Source organism: Vicugna pacos, unplaced genomic scaffold (assembly GCF_048564905.1).
Source record: "Vicugna pacos unplaced genomic scaffold, VicPac4 scaffold_19, whole genome shotgun sequence".
NCBI lineage: Eukaryota > Metazoa > Chordata > Mammalia > Artiodactyla > Camelidae > Vicugna > Vicugna pacos.
Window position 1 is genome coordinate 65302825 of NW_027328740.1, and position 18639 is coordinate 65321463.

The 18639-nt window shown below is 41.6% G+C and overlaps 1 protein-coding gene across 12 annotated transcripts in view; it reads left to right on the forward strand.

Moving 5' to 3' along the window:
• LOC140693124 (uncharacterized) overlaps nt 1–18639 on the forward strand; it is an 843637-nt gene that overhangs the window by 798746 nt on the left and 26252 nt on the right. For 3 of the 12 annotated variants that reach the window (XR_012068817.1, XR_012068804.1, XR_012068805.1), the window contains exon 2: nt 11784–11871. The exons of 7 other annotated variants lie outside the window; for them this stretch is intronic. The gene's annotated coding sequence lies outside the window, so the exon portion shown is untranslated. Of the gene's footprint in view, nt 1–11783; nt 11872–18100; nt 18288–18639 lie in introns of those variants that run through there. 2 more of the 12 variants (XR_012068823.1, XR_012068813.1) reach the window with 2 other exon arrangements.

Here is an 18639-nt window from a genome sequence, read left to right on the forward strand (position 1 = left end):
GGGATCTGTGATGGCCGGGCTGTACCCTGGACACAGGTCTTTCCCGTGGCTCCCATGAGCCCAGGAGTTGGAGTGAGAACAGCCTTGCCTGGGTTCCCACACCCTCATCTGCTCACTTTCAAGTGTGTCTGCTAATTAGGAGCTCCCCCAGACCTCGGGCCCTTCAAAGCTCAGACCACGGGAGAACCTTGAGTCCCTTCTCCTGGGCCTCCTGTGTGAGAATCCAGTGCCTTCTGAGGTGTCCAGTGGCAGGAGATGCCTCCCCCGCCGGGGAGCACCCTACGGAGGACTGTTATTCAGTGCACCATGCTGTGAGCTTGTGGGGTTCCGACCATGGTCCCTGCAGAACCACACTTGAGATGGACTTATTGTCATAAATAACAGGACTGATTCCAGGGCAGGGCCTGGGGGAGGGAAGAGTGGAAATTGAATGTGACCTCAGACAACTAGGTGGGTGCTGGGGCTGTTACTAAAATGGGGAGTCTGGGAGATACCTGACAGGAATCGAATTCCAGAGTAAATGGTGGACATGAGGCATTTTTAAGATGCCATTTTTCATCCAAGTTAGGACTTCAAAGAGGCACTCGGTTCGATGAGCCTGGGGCTCAAGTGAAGGAGCCGGACTAGAGATACACGTTGGGAGTCGTCATTCTTAGCTGGTGTTCACAGCCTTGCATGTGAATTAGATCTTCTCGAGGGCTGCAGACTGAGGCTAAGGGGTGGCAGGGCTGTGCCTGGGTTGGAGGAAAGCCCAGACCATGCAGCTTTGGTGTGTCAGTTAGCTGCATTTGCCATTTTCAGAGCAATGCTATTTATCCTTAAGGGGCCAGGGGGTGGGCAGGGCCAACCAGGAAGAAATCTGCAGGGAGGGTCGTGGCCACATGTGCGTCTTGGGAAGGTGCAGAGGCTGCAGGGTCTGGGAGGGTAGAGTCCTCAGAAGCTGAAGTTGGAGTTGGGAGTGGGGAGAATTTAGTCACAGTCACCTGTGAGTGAGGGGGTGAGGCCTAGGGAGTCCCCACCTTACCGGACTCTCTTTCCCATGAACAGAAGGCAGTAAGACAGAGGATCTGAGGTGAGAAGGGATGGGCAAAGGGAGGGGAGCCAACCTGGAGAATGGTGCTTGGAAAGTTCTGGAGTAGTCTCCCTGAAAAATAGAGTTAAATATACCCAGACTCTTAAGAACATTGTTAGTGACTTGGGAGGAGACAGTTGTCTTTCTGGCCTCCTAAGGGTAAGGCATGTATCCAGGGATACACAGAAGATACGGGCAGTCTGTTCCGGGGGCTTGATCGTTACCGGGGGAACAGTGCAAGTTTAAAGGGGGAAAAGGGCAGCGGAGGGAAACTAGCCAGGCCCCGTGTCAGGTACCAGTCGGCCGCCCTACTTGCGTGTTGCATTCACATCCATGCCTCCCAGGTGGGCAGTGGCAGCCCCCTTTTGCAGATTGGGAAGCCTTCTCAGAGGGGTTAAGGAATTGGTCTGTTTAGCGGCTAGTAAATGCTGTAGCAGGATTCAAGCAGGGCCTTGTCAGACTTCAAGGTCATGTTCTCTCTACTGTTTCCAGTACTTCCCTGTTATACCTGGAATGGTGAAGTGGGTCAGTTTTGGAGTCTTTCAGAAAAAGTATGATTTAAGTGCCTCAGGACTGTTTCACAAAGCTCAGCGTTCTTTGATGATTCTGAAGCATGCAGTGCTTTTCGCCCCACAGAGGTAACGTCTAACTCCTTTGAAGATGACGTGGTTGCAAATGATGTACTGGTGCAAAACCAGACTCTGCAGCTTCTGAACGGAAACTCTCCAGTTCTCCCTTGGTCAGCTTTCTTCCGCGGGATGTAACTGTGCTGCAGCGTAAACCTGAGCTTTCCGTATGGAGTGAGTGTTTAATATCCAAAGTTAGCATAAAACGGTCAGATGAAGAAAACCGACGTTGACAATTTATTTTTGGGTTCCATTAGTCAAGATATACTATCAATTAATGACCCATATAGCAAATGAAATTCAGTATAGGACATTGCATTTCTTGCTTTCTATTTAGAGTTCTCTTACAGAATAAGGTTGCCTGCTTTGGAACATCAGCTTCACCACCACGGCACCTATCAGTGTGTTGGTGTGATTGCATTTACAGAGTGAATCTAATCTGGGCTTCCTAAGCCCCAAACACTCCTGTGCAAAATCACGGGCTGTAGCCATCTGTTAGTCACGCAAATACTTCTAAAATTATATGATTCCAGAAAAGAAAGAAGAGAGAGAGAGAGATTGCCTTTATCAAATTTCCTTTCAGTTCTAACTGCAAACGGTTGTTGAGCAGCTCTTGTTTCCTTTGGATATGAATATATACATTTCTTTGCATGTAACCTAGGTTTTGGACTAGAACACCAAGTTCTTGCTGTCCACAAGCCACAAAAATAGTAGCCAAATTGGACCCGTGTGAAATAGTTTATACTTTTTTCTGAGAAAGTATCCTTGAATTTGGCACTTGGGCTGTGATTTTTGCTTTTTGATTCCCCCACCCGTCTTGTAATCTCTCACTCCTTCCCACGTTGTCCCCAAGGGTTCGTGGTCTTATTAGGAGCAGGCACCCAGTTGGTCTCCATATATTGCCGCTATAGATAGAGCCCAGACAAGACTTAAGGACATTATCAGAGAGGACTTCCTGGAAGAAATGGGCTCTACATTCAGTTGTGAGGACAGAGTAAGAGTCAGCCAGGAGAAGGAGTCAAGAATGTGGCTCAGGTCGCAGGTGCAGCCCGGGCAGAGGCCTGGAGGCTTTTGGCGTGGGGACCCGGGGAGAGTGCCCTGTGCAGTCCAGGGTGGAGGGAGCCCCTGCTCGGGAGGACACTGGAGACAGCCCGTGGTGTAGGGCTTTGGAAGAAGTTGAGTTTTACTAGAACTGACACAGTAGGCAGTGAAGGGTGTCAACAGAAGTGACCCTCAGGAAAGGTACTTCAGGTTTAGCTTCTGATATTCTACAGACAGAAGGATCGGGATGGGCGAGAGCAGGTATGTCTGTCCCTTTGAGATCCAACCTGTCATTCATTTATTCATAACACGTGCACTTCTGTGAGTATAGGGGAGAGAGGGTGTAGCCACGATAATAAGCAAAATGTATTTGCTTCTTGAGAGCTTAGCATTGTCAGAAGTTGACTTAGCCTAGAAAGCTCTAGGAAGAGAGGAACAAATTGTGGAGGTTGGAGGGAGGGAAGGCTTCCTTGGGAAACAGTCAAAATGAGCCTGGAGGCAAGTGAGAGGTAGGAGCATGTCAGGGGACCCCTGAGGTCACTGGGAACCTGTGTACTGAGGTGAGGCTGGGCAAGCAGTGTCTGGGGTGGGGCTAGAACTCTAACAGGGAGCCTCTGAAGCATTCGAAGTGGGGTTGATGTAATCAAATTTGTGATTTGGGAAGGCTGCCGTGGCTCTGTGTGTGTAGCGGGGATGAGGGGGTGGGTGCCACCAACTGGGGGATCATAAGAATACCATTCACAGGCTGGAATATGGGCATCGGGGCTACTTGGGGACGGCAGGGGCAGTGTGGATGCCGGCTTTCTTTATGGGGGGCTTGTTAGCGGGGCCGCCCTTGAGGCACCTTGTGGCTGTAAGAAAACTGATGGAGGCTGCCAGGTGGACTATCGTCTTCTCTCTTTCCCTTCCTTGTTTGATGATCTTAGCTCAGCCAACATTTGGAACAAAAGAGCTAATTTCCAGGGTTGCCCAGGACTTTGTTGAGCTCGTTCGAGTGAGATCTGATTGGATTTAGGTTTGTGTTCAGATCTGGATGTTCACTTAGCTAGAAACGTCCTGTCATTTCGATTTCCATAGGGGTTTTTATTCTTGATAAAGATTGCTTTCTTGGTGAGAGGAAATTTAAAACAGCTGTTGTCTTTTTCAAAAAATCCTCTTTTAAGAATTTTAATATTCAAAAGAATACGAATATATAAAATATTTAAGGAAGTCTTTGGTGTGGTTTCTTTGCTTTCTGAGCTAATGTGAAGTTAGAGCCTTTGCATTACTTAATAGCACATCCTTGTCAGTATTTAAAGAGCTGTTAGTGAGCGCCCCAGGTCCCACCTCTCAAAGAATCGTTAAAGTTTGCTCTGAAATAGTGAGGTCATAAAGGTCTTGTTTTCAGAAATCAAACGGTTTATAATACACAGCATAACTCCATTTATAAAATAATAATAAGTTCAAAACTAAGAAAGTGGAGGATAAATGATTTTTTTTAAGCCTAAACATAAATTTTCTTGTGCTAATGTTGCAAGTGGAAATTTTGAAAAGAAAAATCCTACTGCAATATCATCTATTTGGAATACATATATGAGTTTCACGTTTGAAAAGTATCTGCGCAGTGGTTTTCGAAGTCAGGAGCATTCCTGCTCAGATACTGGCAGTGATGGTTGCTGGTTTTCAATGGGAGAGCCTAAATTTGCCTTCTTAGCTTTTTGGTTTTTTTATAGTGAGAGGGTTGAGTAGTGCTTTGCCAGCATGATTTTGGGGCAATTTGAGGGCAGATGTCGTGTGCCAGCAGTGAGAAATTTCCATGCATTTTATTTTCTGGACATCACCAGGGCACATGTGGGGTTTGTGCCTGCAGGCTGGAATGCTGCAGGACTCCCTGATCATTCACCTTTATGTCCTGGAGCTGCTCCGGTCAGTGAATGATTTTCTGTGGCTTGGAGATAATGTGGTCTGATGGAGATGATCAGATGTGCAGTTAAAATGCTATTACTTGAAATAAGAGTAACCTAGAAACATTTCTCTAACAATACAGGATGAGGGAGGAGGATTGGCTGAGCTGCTTGCAGTGGGGAGTCTTAGTTGACTCCCTCACCGTGACTCCTGCCAATATCCACCCCAGCCCTGCACGGTAGTCCTGCCGAAGCAAGCAAGCACTTTGCTCAGAAACAGACTGAATTTCCTTGTGCCTCTCTTTGTTGGATTTTTTTGAAAGCACATTTTGCCCTTTGCTTCAATGCCATACATGCTAGTCACCTCTTACACTCATTTTTCTGGCCTCGTCCATAAATACCTGCTGAATGGATGAACAGAATGTAGTATCTCCATATAGTGGAACATTATTCACACGTAAGAGTGAATAAAAAAGACAAAAAAGAAGAGGAAAATGAAAAATGCCACCTGTTTTGGGAAGTCAACTTTGACTGTTCAACCCACACTTTTCCCTTTGAAACCCAATCACTTATGCTCCACTCTACTCTTTTTGATAGTACTTACCACCTTCTAATAATCTTTAACGTTTTCAAAAAAAAAAAAAGAAAGAGATGCTGATACCACTTCAAAATGTACAAGACTTGATAACAGCATGTTAATTGAAAGGAAGCAGACACAAATGCCCACATATTGTTGATTTCAGTGATATGAAAAGCCCAGAATAGGCACATGCAGAGGCAGAGAGCAGGTGATGGTTGGAAGGAGCTGGTTGGAGGGGGATTAGGGAGTGACTGCTAGTGACAGGGGGATTCTTTTGGGGTGATGAAGTGTTCTGGAAATAGAAGGTGATGAGGGCTGCACAACCGTGAGTGTGCAGAAGACTGCTGAGCACTGTCTCTGGGAGTGCCTGTTGTCGGGGCATCTTTATTTTTTTCTCATCCTGCAATGTGAAGGGCCATCTTCTGCTCTGGCCATTCTACTCCTGTGAGTGGTGCGGGTCAGAGACTTTGTAGAGTCATGTTTCTTTTTTCCCCCTGGCTGAGTGTAGGCAAAAAAGATTTAAGCCTGAGAAAGTGCTCCATCTGCAGAAATGTCTTTTAGATTTGCATGGTGTAAAAATCTTGAGATCTTTTAATCATTGAGGCCAGTCTGTGGGGGGAAATACCCCGTGAAGCCTGGGTGAGCCGGGGAAGAGCCGCACTTCTCTCCCAGACACGGGTGGGGATTGCACCCCCGTTCAGGCAGTGAAGGGCCCAGACCCGTGAGCAGACTTGACAATCGTGAATACTTACGTGTATCCGCTGCTTCATCTTGGATATTAATTTCAAGCTGAGTCAGTTTGTGGCGGCAGCCTCATCCTACATCAGGAATTTATAGTATCTGCTCTTTGAGGTGAAGACCTGACAGACTTGATTATTTAACAGTCTGCCTTGAATTGATATCTCAGATTCCTTTGTCAAAAGCAAACAGCAGAAATACAGAATTCCTTTAATGCCAATGTGACCTGGAACGAGTTTAGTCTCTGTGCCTCAGTGGCCTTATCTGTGAGTGGGAAAGATGATAACAGTGCTTCCCTCAGAGGAGCTGGTGAGGGGAGAGTCAGAAGCACAAATGGAGGACTTACAAAAGATGCTCTTGAATGACCGAATTTAGTGCTCTCAGCCTGGTGAGGCCTGAGGGGCAGAGATGTCAGAACAGAGCAGTCCTAGCCGGAGCTCGATCCGTGATGGAAGCTGTTATGATCAGTATCACCACTGTGCGTTATCAGGTAATTTTAAGACTTGGTAATATGAATTCTTGAATAATGTTAAAGGACTAGACATCTCAGATCCAGTTTACATAGTCCTCAAGATTTCTTCTGAGAAATGGATGGTTTCTTCCCCATCTTAAATCTGAGATGAGTCTCTAAAAAATTCTGTATTCCTCCATCTTTTTGCTTTAATTTTCCATTTCCTAAAAAAACATGTTTTTAAATGGAGTTAATGAGGACTGAACTGAGTGCCTCATGCATGTTAAGCACTTACTCTCCCAAATGAGGTATAATCTCCTCCGTGATTTTTGTTAAAATTTACTTTCTTAGTTTACAGAGGTAAGAGGCCTCTAATTCTTTTTCTGGAGACTTGTCCATGAACCTGTAAATCTATAATTAATGGACAAAATTTGGTTTATTAAAAAATCATTAGAATATTCTACAATTCATCCAAAAAGAAATGCTCATTGACTTAAAATGTTTCTCCTTTAAGGTGATTTCTCCTGTTTGGTCTAGCTTAATTTGTTAACAGCCATCCTCATCATCATAATGACCAAACTCACTGTGAGTGGACACCTACCTAAGGCTAAAATGTTTTCCTCATGTTTTAATTCATAGCAGGTGTTTGATTGTAGGTATCAGTGTCTCCTTTTTTGCAGCTGAGGGATTGAGAGATGGAGCAGCTTGTCCCAAATTACACGCAGCAGGCTGTGGCTAGCTCGGTGCTGGAACCCAGGCTGCACAGAATGCATTCTTAATTGCTCCTCTTATCAGCCTCCCGTTAAGTGGTTACCCGAACACCTGTGACTCCATAAACGGCCGAGTTTAGTGACCTCAGACTGATGAGGCCTTGAAAGGAGAGACACCATTGAGAAGTTGAGACAGAGTGGCAGAAATTAAAATTGTTCATTTTCACAAATTTTTAATTCTCAGGTAATTACATAAAAAGTTATTTTTTTTATTTTAGTGCTCTGTAAGCACTAAAAACAAAACATTAAAAATAATTATAGTGCAAAAGAGAAGTGAGCTCTTAAAGTCCAACCACTGCTAATGATGTTGCTTGTTTTTCTCTTGTGGCCCTTTTTGACAGAAATACTTACAAAGACTGTAATTGGTTTTATGTAGTTTAATATGGAAGAAAAGATTGTCAGTGAATATTGTAAGAAAAGTCTTTACTCTTTTCTTTCCTGTTGATGAATATGTACTTTATTTTCATGGCTTAAGTACATTTCCTCATTTGTGAAATTTGAGTAATATCGTTTAATTTGTCTGACTGTGAGAGGTAGATGCCTTGTATACAAAGAACCCAAGAGGTGCTTAATAAAAGTGTGCTGTCACAATGACAGATATTTTAGAAGGATCAACTCTGGATACTAAAGAGTGTCGCTTATTTCTGATACATATTCAATATGTATTTGTATGATATATTTGAATATGGTTTAAAGTAACAAGGATTCATTTTTTTTTTTTTGGTGTAGTATGAAGTTTTAATGAAATCTTTATCATTCTAGTGAGACAGGGACTAGTTAAATTGCCTTAATCAGATGACCTTGAAGATTATTTACACAGAATATGTATTGTTACAAATCAGAATTTATGTTGCCGTGTAACCATCCACTCAGACATTTAAATTCGTGGGATTCTGACCAGATCCGTTAAGTTTAGTAAAATCCATATTGATCATTTTCAGGGAATAAGCTCCTCTATTTTGTGATTAAAGAAAATTTTGATTTTTTTCTACATTCTTAACAGGTTTAAAATATCAAAACATTGATTTGACATGTCACTTTTTTAATAGAGAGAATAAAGCTCATGCTGTTTTATTATGTAAATAAATGTTTTTGTATGGCAACAAAATTGTATGATATCCTGGCTCTTTTAGTATTTTGCAAGATACTTAGATAACCTACTGTTGGAAAAATACAAACGTGAATTTTATGAATATAGGCCTAGTACAGATCTGTTGGTTTTTGCTACAGTGCAAGACATGAGGCATAGGAGAACTTTGCTGCTGATTGCCAGGAGGACAGATCCCATGTCTCAGTTTCCCCTCCTGTAAAATGAAGTGGCTGAACTGGATTCTTTCCTCTTCTAAGATGAGTTTCCATGAGCCTATATCTTCTGTTTATATTCAGGAGTATTAGCAATATCAGATTAAATACTGAATATCCCTCCTTTCCCCCGAATCAAAGTGCAGCATGTGCTACATAAGTTTTATTTATCTGATTCTCGTTATTGATCCTACAGGCAATTTTTGTGTTGCATCTTTCCTGGTAAACTGGAAGGTCATTTTAACCATAGGTGGCACTGTTGCACCTACTTACAGTCTTAACTTTCCTGTTTGTAAAAGGAGGCTTAAACAACGTTATTTTATTTTGATTACTTTACTTAATGCTTCAGAATAGCCCAATGTCCATTATGTCTGTCTAACTGGAAAAGTTATTCTGCTTATATCTTAGATTTATTCTGTCATCTCACTGTGAACATTTCAGACTTGCTGTGCAAACAATAGCAAAATCGGGCTTTTCTTCTAGTGTTAGAAACCAGTGAGCCGGGATTTTATAAAACAGCTAGAAGCGGCATCTGGAGGACCTTAAAGGTGAAAAGTGTATTGAGTTCCCTGAGTTTTGACCCCGCCGCTGTGTGTTAATTGGTGGTAGAAGATTTGGTACATATACGAAGGGGTGTAGTTTTTGATATGGTTTGCCTGCACGCGCTGCCACTGAGCCACTTGAGCCTGAGTCAGTTCGTTTTGAGTTTTTCCCTCGTCTATGAGATGGGGACATTCGTATCTGATTTGTAGAATTGTGAGAATTAGAAATTATGTGCAGTGTTTACCACAGTGTGTATGTCAAGAGGGCTCTTAAACTTTAGCTGCTGTTTTGTGTGAAGCCATCATTTGAGAGTCTTTGGCAATTACTAAGAAATAGGAAAATAAGAAGAGATGGTTTTATGATGAAAGATATTTGAGGAGGTTCCATAGTTCCTATACCCATAATTTAGCATCAGCAGAGTCAGAACTGTTACACAGTCGCCCTAAACCAACGTTAAGCCACAGAATTATTTGTTACTTCATATATTTTGGGGTTTAAGGAGATCCAATACTTATACATATGTTGTCTCCAGCAGCCTACTGAGAGATGACACAAAAGAGTATACAGGCAATAAATGTCTTCTTTGTTACTGATGAAGCCACGTTCTCCATGAACTTCAAGGCTGTGGGAAAATGCGTGTCATGATACTGTGTCCCAGAAATACAGACTCACCCTGTCCCATGTAGCTCTGGGCCACAGCGAGCCTTCCCTTGAGAAGACCTGCCCTTTCATGCACAGGGCTTTCCTGCCATGGAGCTGAGCATCCCGCGTGCTTCCCAATGGTGACCAACACTGGAGTGAAAGGAAGGGTTTCACATGCCCCGCTTGTCTCCCCGGACTCACACCTCACTCTGTTAGTGTAATGAGTGCTAGCTGTGGGCCAGGGGCCAGGGGTGTGAAGGGAGAAGAACCCTCCATGGCCCAGAGGAGTGGTTAGGAGACATCCACTCCCTCAGTTTAAACAGGTGGTTGGATGGAACATAAGGGTGCTCCCCAAGAGTGTGTAAAAGGAGAAATAAGGATTTTATTTGGGACTTAGGCTAGCCAGGAAACAGATAAGATGATTAGAGGGGACACTTGTAAAACAATTTGATATTAAGTTGACATTTGTTGAACACCCAAAATGTGCTACATTCTTTTCTGAGCATTTTACAGAAATGAATCCTTCAATCTTCTCAACAAGCGAGTAAGGAAGGTTTGATTGTTATCCCAGTTTTACAGTGTGGAAATTGAGGCACACAGAGGGTAATTAAGTTGGCAAAATCACAGAACTAGTAATTGGCAGAGCTGGTATTTAAACCCTGGCTGTCTGGTTTTGAGGTTCCCAGAGATGGGCTTTGGGTGTTTAGCATTATCGACATCCCTGAATCTTTATACCTCTGTGCATCAGTTAGCCTAGAAAGGACAGGGAAAGGAGTGTTACACAGGAGCTCATAGTCATGTCTTGCCGCTGTCCACGGAGAGTGCACCGTGATTGGCGTTAATTGACTTCTGGGCAGTAGATCTGTTCGTATAATAGAAATATAGTCCATTGAATTAATCTAGAAACCCTTCCTGCTCCGTTTCTGTCCATGCTTGCCATGTGACTGCCTGCCCGTGATTGCGCCATGGAGGAGAAAATGTACTCATGGTTGAACTCTGATATTTCAGTCTGGTTCATAGATTCACGTCTTCTGTTACATTAAACATTTAAGTTTCTGGTTTTCTTGCATCAGTGTCTCATGAGCTTGGTTAATGTGAATCCAGTCCATGGGAGCCCAGGGATGATGACGGTATAATTTCTGAGCACGTTGAGGCACTTCTACCCGTGCAGACGTGGCTGGAGGATGTCCAGCTTCCTCACTGATTTCCCCCAACAGCATGGTCCTCTCCCACCCCTGGATGTGAGGTTGGGAGCTCTCTGAGTAGGCCAGTCAGAGGCCGAGTCCACCAATCAGAAAATGATGAAGTACCTGGAAGTGGGTTTAATAGAAGACAAGGGCTTCCAGGTTGTCAGATGGGCTGTTCGAGTCCATTTGGTGAAAAGCTGTCCACTGTCTGTGGTTGAGCTACTTCTTTGCTGTTGAAAAGTCTGGAGTAGATGAAGGGATTTTAAAAAGCAGAAAGGAGTGATTTCAGGTGGTACGTCCACACCGGTGAGAAGTGATGAATGACCGCCTTTGTGAGTCATAGACAGTCTTACAAACTTCATAAACCAGCTTTAAAAGCTCTTCCATCTGAGTGCACTTCATATGGGGTCCAGATCATCACTGGTCGCACTGTGAGGGCAAGTAACTGATAATGGCAGAAAGGACACGGAGGCATCAAAAAGGTCTCAGTCACTTTCCCTGTTTAAAGGATGCAGCACAGTGTAATATATTTTAGCTGGTTTTTCACTGAAAAGTTTTTAGTGTTTTCTGGGACTCCCCAGTGCCCCAAGGTTCCATGCAGCTGGGTGTCCCCTCAGTGCAGCTCTGTCAGCGCTTGCCCTGGGCTGACGCGGTGTCACGGGGAGCAGGACAGTCAGCGTCCCCGGCTCCTCCGAACTCCGTCTCCTCATCCGCAGAGCCTGGTTTCTCATCCGTGTCTACTTAGTAGGGTTGCTGAGAATCACACGTGATGCTTCAGGTGTGACTTTTGGTTGTCTCTGTGATTGGCATATAGTTAATATTTGATAGAAACACTTGTTTTTTTAGTATAATTGTAGCACCTAGATTGCAGTGGTTTTTAGTCTGCATTTTTTATAACTTTATTCTTATTTTTAAATATGCACTTATTTTTATTTATTTTTTTTGGAGGTACTGGGGACTGAAGCCAGGACATTGTGCATGCTAAGCAGGTGCTCTACAACTGAGTAATACACACCCTCCTTTTCTGCACTTGAAGGTAAATATTGCTATACACAAAATAGCTCTTAAACACCATCATGGGACCTAGTCACTGTATAGACAATTGAACACGTATACTATTTCAATAGGAATAAATGTTTTTGAGACATACATTTCTGAATCTGTTAATGTGCTTAAAAACGATCATAGGTAGTGATAAACACGAATCTTTGATCCAGTACTTCTTAGAGACTGTTTTGCCATCAAGGGAAATTACATTCTACAGAGAAGGCTAATTGGGTCTCTTTGATATTTAGATGGTTTAGCAGATGATGAAGGCTTTCAAAAGCTGACAGTTTTGTATTTTAAAGTAACTACAAAGTTACCTTCTACAAGTTGTAAGTACTAAGCTTGTGAAGTGCCCAGTAATCCAGGGGGTATGTGTCTGTGTCTGTGTCTGTGTCTGTGTGAACGTTGGTGTGTGTGATTTCAGGAAGGTAGAAAGAAATTCCATATAGACTTCTGATACCTTTCTCCTCCATTTCAAGGTGTTGGCATATATTTACACTAATAAATTGATATTCAGTTTTCATTTGGCATATTGGGAATAAGACTTTCTCATACTTGTTTCAGAAGGATTAGGGAGCATGAGCTTAGGAAATGGGAGGAGATAGAGGCAGGGAGGTTCTTTAAACTTTGTGCAGAATTAGAAACAGTAACTTTTCTCTTTTCTTCTAAAGCAAACTGGCACTGAATTGTAACATACTATTACTCAGAATTGCTTTTCTGATCAGATACATGTACCTCAGATTTTTCAAGGCAACATGAATGATGAAATGTGTTTTAGCAGTTATTTTTAAAAGTAGTCTCTTTTCAAGTAAAAGGCTATAGCCTGTTCTTTCTTCTAGCGGTACAAGAAATTCTCATTGTTCTGTTGCAATGATCTATGTGCTTACTTTCTTTTTTTTTTTTTCTTTAAGTGCTTTTTTCATTGTGGTTTGAATGAATGTTTAAAATTTCTGGATTTTGATCTTTAGAACATGCTGATTTCTCAGAACTGTTAAAAACCTGATTGTTCACTGCTCTTTGTTTGGTGGGGCACCCTATTGATTTCTGTTGTCTGTTAAAGAGTGAAATTCTTCCTCTAGCCTGCAGATCATTAAGTGAATGGTTTGCAGTGTGCCTTTAAAATTATTTGTATGCATTGAGCATGTTTGTCCAGTGAATTTTAAATTGACTCATTGTAATGACTTTGATTTGATTCTGTGTCTTTTGCTCCTCTCCACAAGAATTTGAATTCTCTGTTGCATTTTGTATACGTGTTCTTAACAGGGGAAGAAATTTTGCATTTTTTACAGAGGTGGGTTTTCCTATCCCCTCTGAATGCCTTCTAAAATTGATACAATAAAAATCAGTTATTGCAGTGCATAAATATTTCATAAATTATTTTTTGACATAATCAGAAACAATGACCAAGAATGATAATAAAAAATACGAAAACCTTCCTTCCTTTGAAGAATAGAAATCAGGTAGTCAGGCTCCCTCATGCTTTGTGCCTGACACACTTAATCTCATGTCATTGTGTATCATGATTCGGAGATGGTATTGTTTCAGGTTTATAGATTTTTGTTTTAACATTTGTGTTGAATTCTTTCTCCAGGCTGATGTTTCCTGTTGGGTTTGTGGAAAGAGTAGAAGGGAAAAAAATACTTTGTTTTGTTTTCAGGAGGCCTGAGTTGATGGGAAAAGAGTTGAGGGTGGGCTGAGGAAAAGAGTGACACTCCCTCTCCTCCTGGTTGAACTTGATAAACAAAGAAATCAATTAAGTATATCGATATTTGACCAAAAGAAGTTAGCGAGCCCAAACTGGCTAGAAATGCACAATGGAAATTACTGAATTCAGCTTCAGAATGAGGTGCTTTACCAAGTAGAAGCAGCTTAGAGCAATCAGAAAATCAGTAATATGATGAGATATAAATGGAATATTATATCTTTTATTGCTGAAACTTTTCTACATTAAGTTGTGTAGAGCTAAAATTAAGTTTCAATCACCAGGAGTTAAGAGAGTGAGTGGTACTGTAGGATCGTTATTCACGGATGTGCCTAGACCCTGATAGAGTGGCTGAAGATGGCAGGAAAAGACCCACATCCAGGATTTTCATCCTAGGGTGTCCTCCATAATGGTTCCATGTGGAAGCAGATGATTGGGTTAACAAATTGTAACACACCCCAGTCGCCTCTGAATTTTAAGAAGAAAAAATATGCTTTGATACTGCTTTACAAGCAAGTTCCTGTGCATCCTCACTCCAGACTCCTTGCCTTAAAAAGCAGAGACAATGCTTTGCTTGTGTAGTTGAGGTTTTAGATAGCACTCTGCTGGTTGTAAAGCAAGGACCGAGACCCTCAGCTATAAACGCTGGGCTTGTGTGTTGTTAGATAATGTATTATCCCCAAAACAAGGACCTGGCTGGTCTGGTGGTCTGCTTTTTAATGAACATATCTAAAAATGTATCTTGTTCCCCTCACCCCATGACTTCCCTAAAGATACACTAATCCTTTGTACTCATTGTGTATTCTACAATCTCTGCCTCATCCTGTCTTTCCCGAATTTCCTCCTTACTATCTCACAACTGTTAACGAAGTTTTCCTTTGATTATACCCTATAAATATGGGAGCATTTGAGAGGCTCATGGAGATGGCTCCCTAATCCCTCTCGATTTCTTGACTTTTTCCACAGAGTCTTGAATAATCATTCCTTGTCAGTAAGACTTCTTCCAGCCAGAACCCACAGTTCCAGGTGAGAAGGATGCAGGCTTTATCTCTCCTACCGGAGGCAGAGACAGAAGAGAATTGAGATATGCTCCCCCGTGATCCCTTCCTGCCCCAGGTCTACTGCAGTTCACCTGCAGCCTTCTGGCCTCTGCTCAGAGGGCCTCTGTCCCAGGACTGGCCTCAGCGTTTTCTTCCCTTGTCAATATTTCCTGTGCCTTTCAGAACTTGGTCTCTTCTCTGCAATTCAAACCTGGCAGATGTGATGGTGGTCAGCGTGCTGGTGGGCAGTCCTTTGGGGACCCCCAGGAGCCATGCTGATTCTCCTTAGTCTCTCAATCGGGGTTACAGAACAGTCGAGCACCGAAGGAAGCCCATTCTCGAGATGTCAACAGAGCATTTCATCACTTTCATTTTATTTTTCAATTTTTGGTGGAGAAATTATTTGTAGTGAACTGTTCCAGATATTTGCCGCCTGCTTTCCTCATCACCATTCCTTGTCTCTGGTGCTAGTTTTATAAACCAGGTTTCTTCTCTGGTCATTTCTGGCAGCTGGGCTTGCCGAATCCTTGATCTGTATTTGAAACAGAATGCTTCCTCGTGATGTCAAGGTGATTTTCCTATTTCTGAATATTTCGTGTACACTCAGCAACTGTTTCAAGTGAAATGCTCTTGTCCAATTTCGGTTAACTCACATTTGCTGATCTCCTGCTTTCATGCTGAGAGCAGTTTCTTTTTCCTCTAATAAAAGTTAGCAATTTGCATTTACTATGGAAGATACTGGCCCAAGGTCCTTTTGTTCTTAAGAGTTTTAATACAATTCACCCATTAAAATGTACATCGGTTTTTACTCTATGCCCAGAATTGTGCATCCCATTCAATCTTAGAATATTTTCATCCCCCCAACAGGAAGCCCTGTACGCATAAACCGACATTCCCATCTTCCCCATCCTCCCCCAGCCCCAAGGAGCCACTTTTCTCTCTGTGGATTTGCCTGTGCTGGACATTTCATGTAAATCGAGTCACTTCATATAAGTGGAAACGTCTATTGTGACTGACTTCTTTCACACTGAGTAACGTTTTCAATATTTGCTCATGTTGTGGCCTTAGTCACTATTCTATGCTATGCTATTGCTGAATAACATTCCACTCTATGGCTGGGCCCCACTGTTTACCCATTCATCAGGTGATACGCATTTGGGTTGTTTCTGTTTTTGGCTGTGATGAGTAATGTCGCCGTGAACACTCATGTGGTATTATTTATGTGGATATTTGTTTTCAGTTCTCTTACGTGTGTGCCCAGAGAGCAGAATTGCTGGGTAAGTCAGAAACGAAATGTTCAACTCTCTGAGGCCCTGCCAGGCTGTTTTCCAAAGTGGCCACGCTGTGTTACATCCTCACCAGCAAGGGCTGCGTGCTCCGCTTCCTCTGTGTCCTCTTTAGTGCTTGTTACGCTTTTTTTTTTATTATACCCTATTGTAGTGAGTGTGAAGCGGTTTCTCCTAGTGGTTTTGACTTGATTTCCCTTACAGCTAATGCTATTGAACATCATTACATTGTGTTTTATGGACATTTGTATATTTTCCTTGAAAAATACCTTTTCAGATACTTTATTAACCTTTTAATTGAGTTGCCTTTTTATTGTTGAGTTGTAGGGTTTTTTTTTCTTCATTTTGAGATACAAATTCCTTACCAGATAAGTGATTTGAAAAAATTTTCTCCTCTGTGTTGTTGTTTCACTTTCTGGATGGTGCCCTTTGAAGCAAAGTTTTAAATTTTGATGAACTGCAATTTGTCTCTGTTTTCTTTGTTTCTTGTGCTTTTGGGGTATTATTTAAACTCTGAGGTATTTTATTTAAGCTTTTATATATAAAATAACTTAATTCTTAGGACCGTTATAGGAGATGGGTGCAGTTGTTGTCCCCAGTCTATGGATAGGAGACTGAGATGCAGAAAATTTCACTGAAATATCAGTGTCACATCTACCTAGTGCTGTGGGATTTCAGACCCTCATGTTTGTCCCCAGCATTTGTGATCTTCACCACCATACTCCACTACTGCCTGGAATCATTAATGAAAATGACTTTCATTTTTTGATTTCTTGTTAGTTTGTTTTCTCATTGGGGACCTCATCTCCTTATTTTCCTTTCGGATATCAGTGTAGATTTATTTTAGGTCTCATGTAGGCAGAAGCATTGCTATCAGTTAACTTCTTTATTACTCACTCTCCAGTGATGATTGTTGCTAGTTGACCTAACCAAGTCATGCTTAAGTCTTTCCTGCTAATGACACTAAAAACAGTCATGACTTATAGAATGCTCAAAGAAAGTACTTGATTGATTTTATTTTGCTACCCAATCAAACCAATCAAGGAAAAACCCCAGTGTTGACACAGACTATAAGCCCTCCAGAATAGGATCACTGTCTTCCTTCTGTTTCATTTATTTGGTCACAGTGTCTGGATAGTGACTTGCTGTCCAGCAGTTTTGTGAGGATATGGTGCTCGTGAATCATTGTAAGGACAGAATTTTGACAACAGACTGTGTTGTTCATTTCACAAGGGAAAAGATAATATAGAAATACTGCTCAGATCAATTTTAAAATTAAGCTTGGAATTTTGAGAAGAATTCAAGAAACCATACAAAGCTCTTTTTCACTAATTTTAGATCTATCTTAGACACATATGGTTACATAGCAGAGTAAGTTATCAAGTACATTTGACAATAGGAGTGTAATATTGATTATTTGTTTTAGTTGAAATATTCTACCTGGGATAAAGTAATCAGTGCCCATAAATGAACAAATATGTTTGTATTTCTATGCAACATGGGAGCAGAGTTCATGTTTCTATATAATATGTATGACTGTGTGTTTTAATCTGTCTGTCAGTGTTTTTATAGTTTTTCAGCAATGTTGTAACTTCAGAATTCTTCTAACATATTCACTCCCGATACTACTGCAGTTTGTACTGTGTATCCTATCTTATGCATGGGATTCCACTGTCCCCTCAGTGAGGAATTTCCTCTCCTATTGAGCTAGTAGCAGAGTTAAAGGAACAGTGATTTCAAGGCCTTTGCTCTCCACGTGTTCGCAGTTTCCTGTCAATCACGATTTTCTCTTTCTTGTGTTTTCATTGTGCAATTAGAATTTTTGAAAATAATTATTAATATGTTTCACCAGTCTTCCTAGAAATTTGATGTGTTTGTGCTTTTCAGTTTTCAATTTATGAAAATTGTAAATGCAGACTTGTTTTTAAGTAGTCCTTTTTCACTAGATATTTGTTTACCTCTTTATAGTTAAAATAATTTTCCCCAATGAATGAATCGGTGTGCATGTTTTAAAAGATACTTTAGTTTTTATTTTTCTTATTCTAACAGGTATATTCGTTGTACAGAATTTAGAAAATAAGGATAAACACAATAATACCTTAAAAATGGCCTCTAATCTCACTTGTAGATACAGTTGTAATGTTTGGAATTGAGAATTACAAGTCCTCTCACTTTGTTCTACTCTTTCAGGTACGTTTTGGTTACTGAGACCCTCGAATTCCCATATGAATTGTAGCAGAAGCTAGTCAGTTATTGCTGAGGAGCCCGCTGGGATTGTGATCAAGACCACGTTGTATGTGTGCTTCACTCTGGGGAGCACTGCCATCCCAAGAATATTGTCATGTGATCCAGGAATTTGCGTGGTTTGTCTTTATAGGTATTTAGGTCTTCTTTAATTTATTTCAGCAATGTGTATGGTTTACATAGTATTATTTTACTTTAATTTTTGCCTTTATACTGAGGACAATTGTGCAAGGTACCAAGATTAGAATTGTATTATAGCCCCGCAACTTGCTGCCACCATGGACGCTGTGGTCTCTCTTTGCCCTTTGTAAAATCTCGCACAAAATAGGACCTAAGTAACTCTCTCTTGAAAGAATGATTATATGATTGCTGGATGATGCTTGAGAGTCCTTGTGATGATGTCTTTTTCCCAGACTTTCCCCTCTTCTTAAATATGCCCTTTCTCTTCCTTTCCTCCAGCCTGGGTTTCAGCCTGCCTGTGGCAT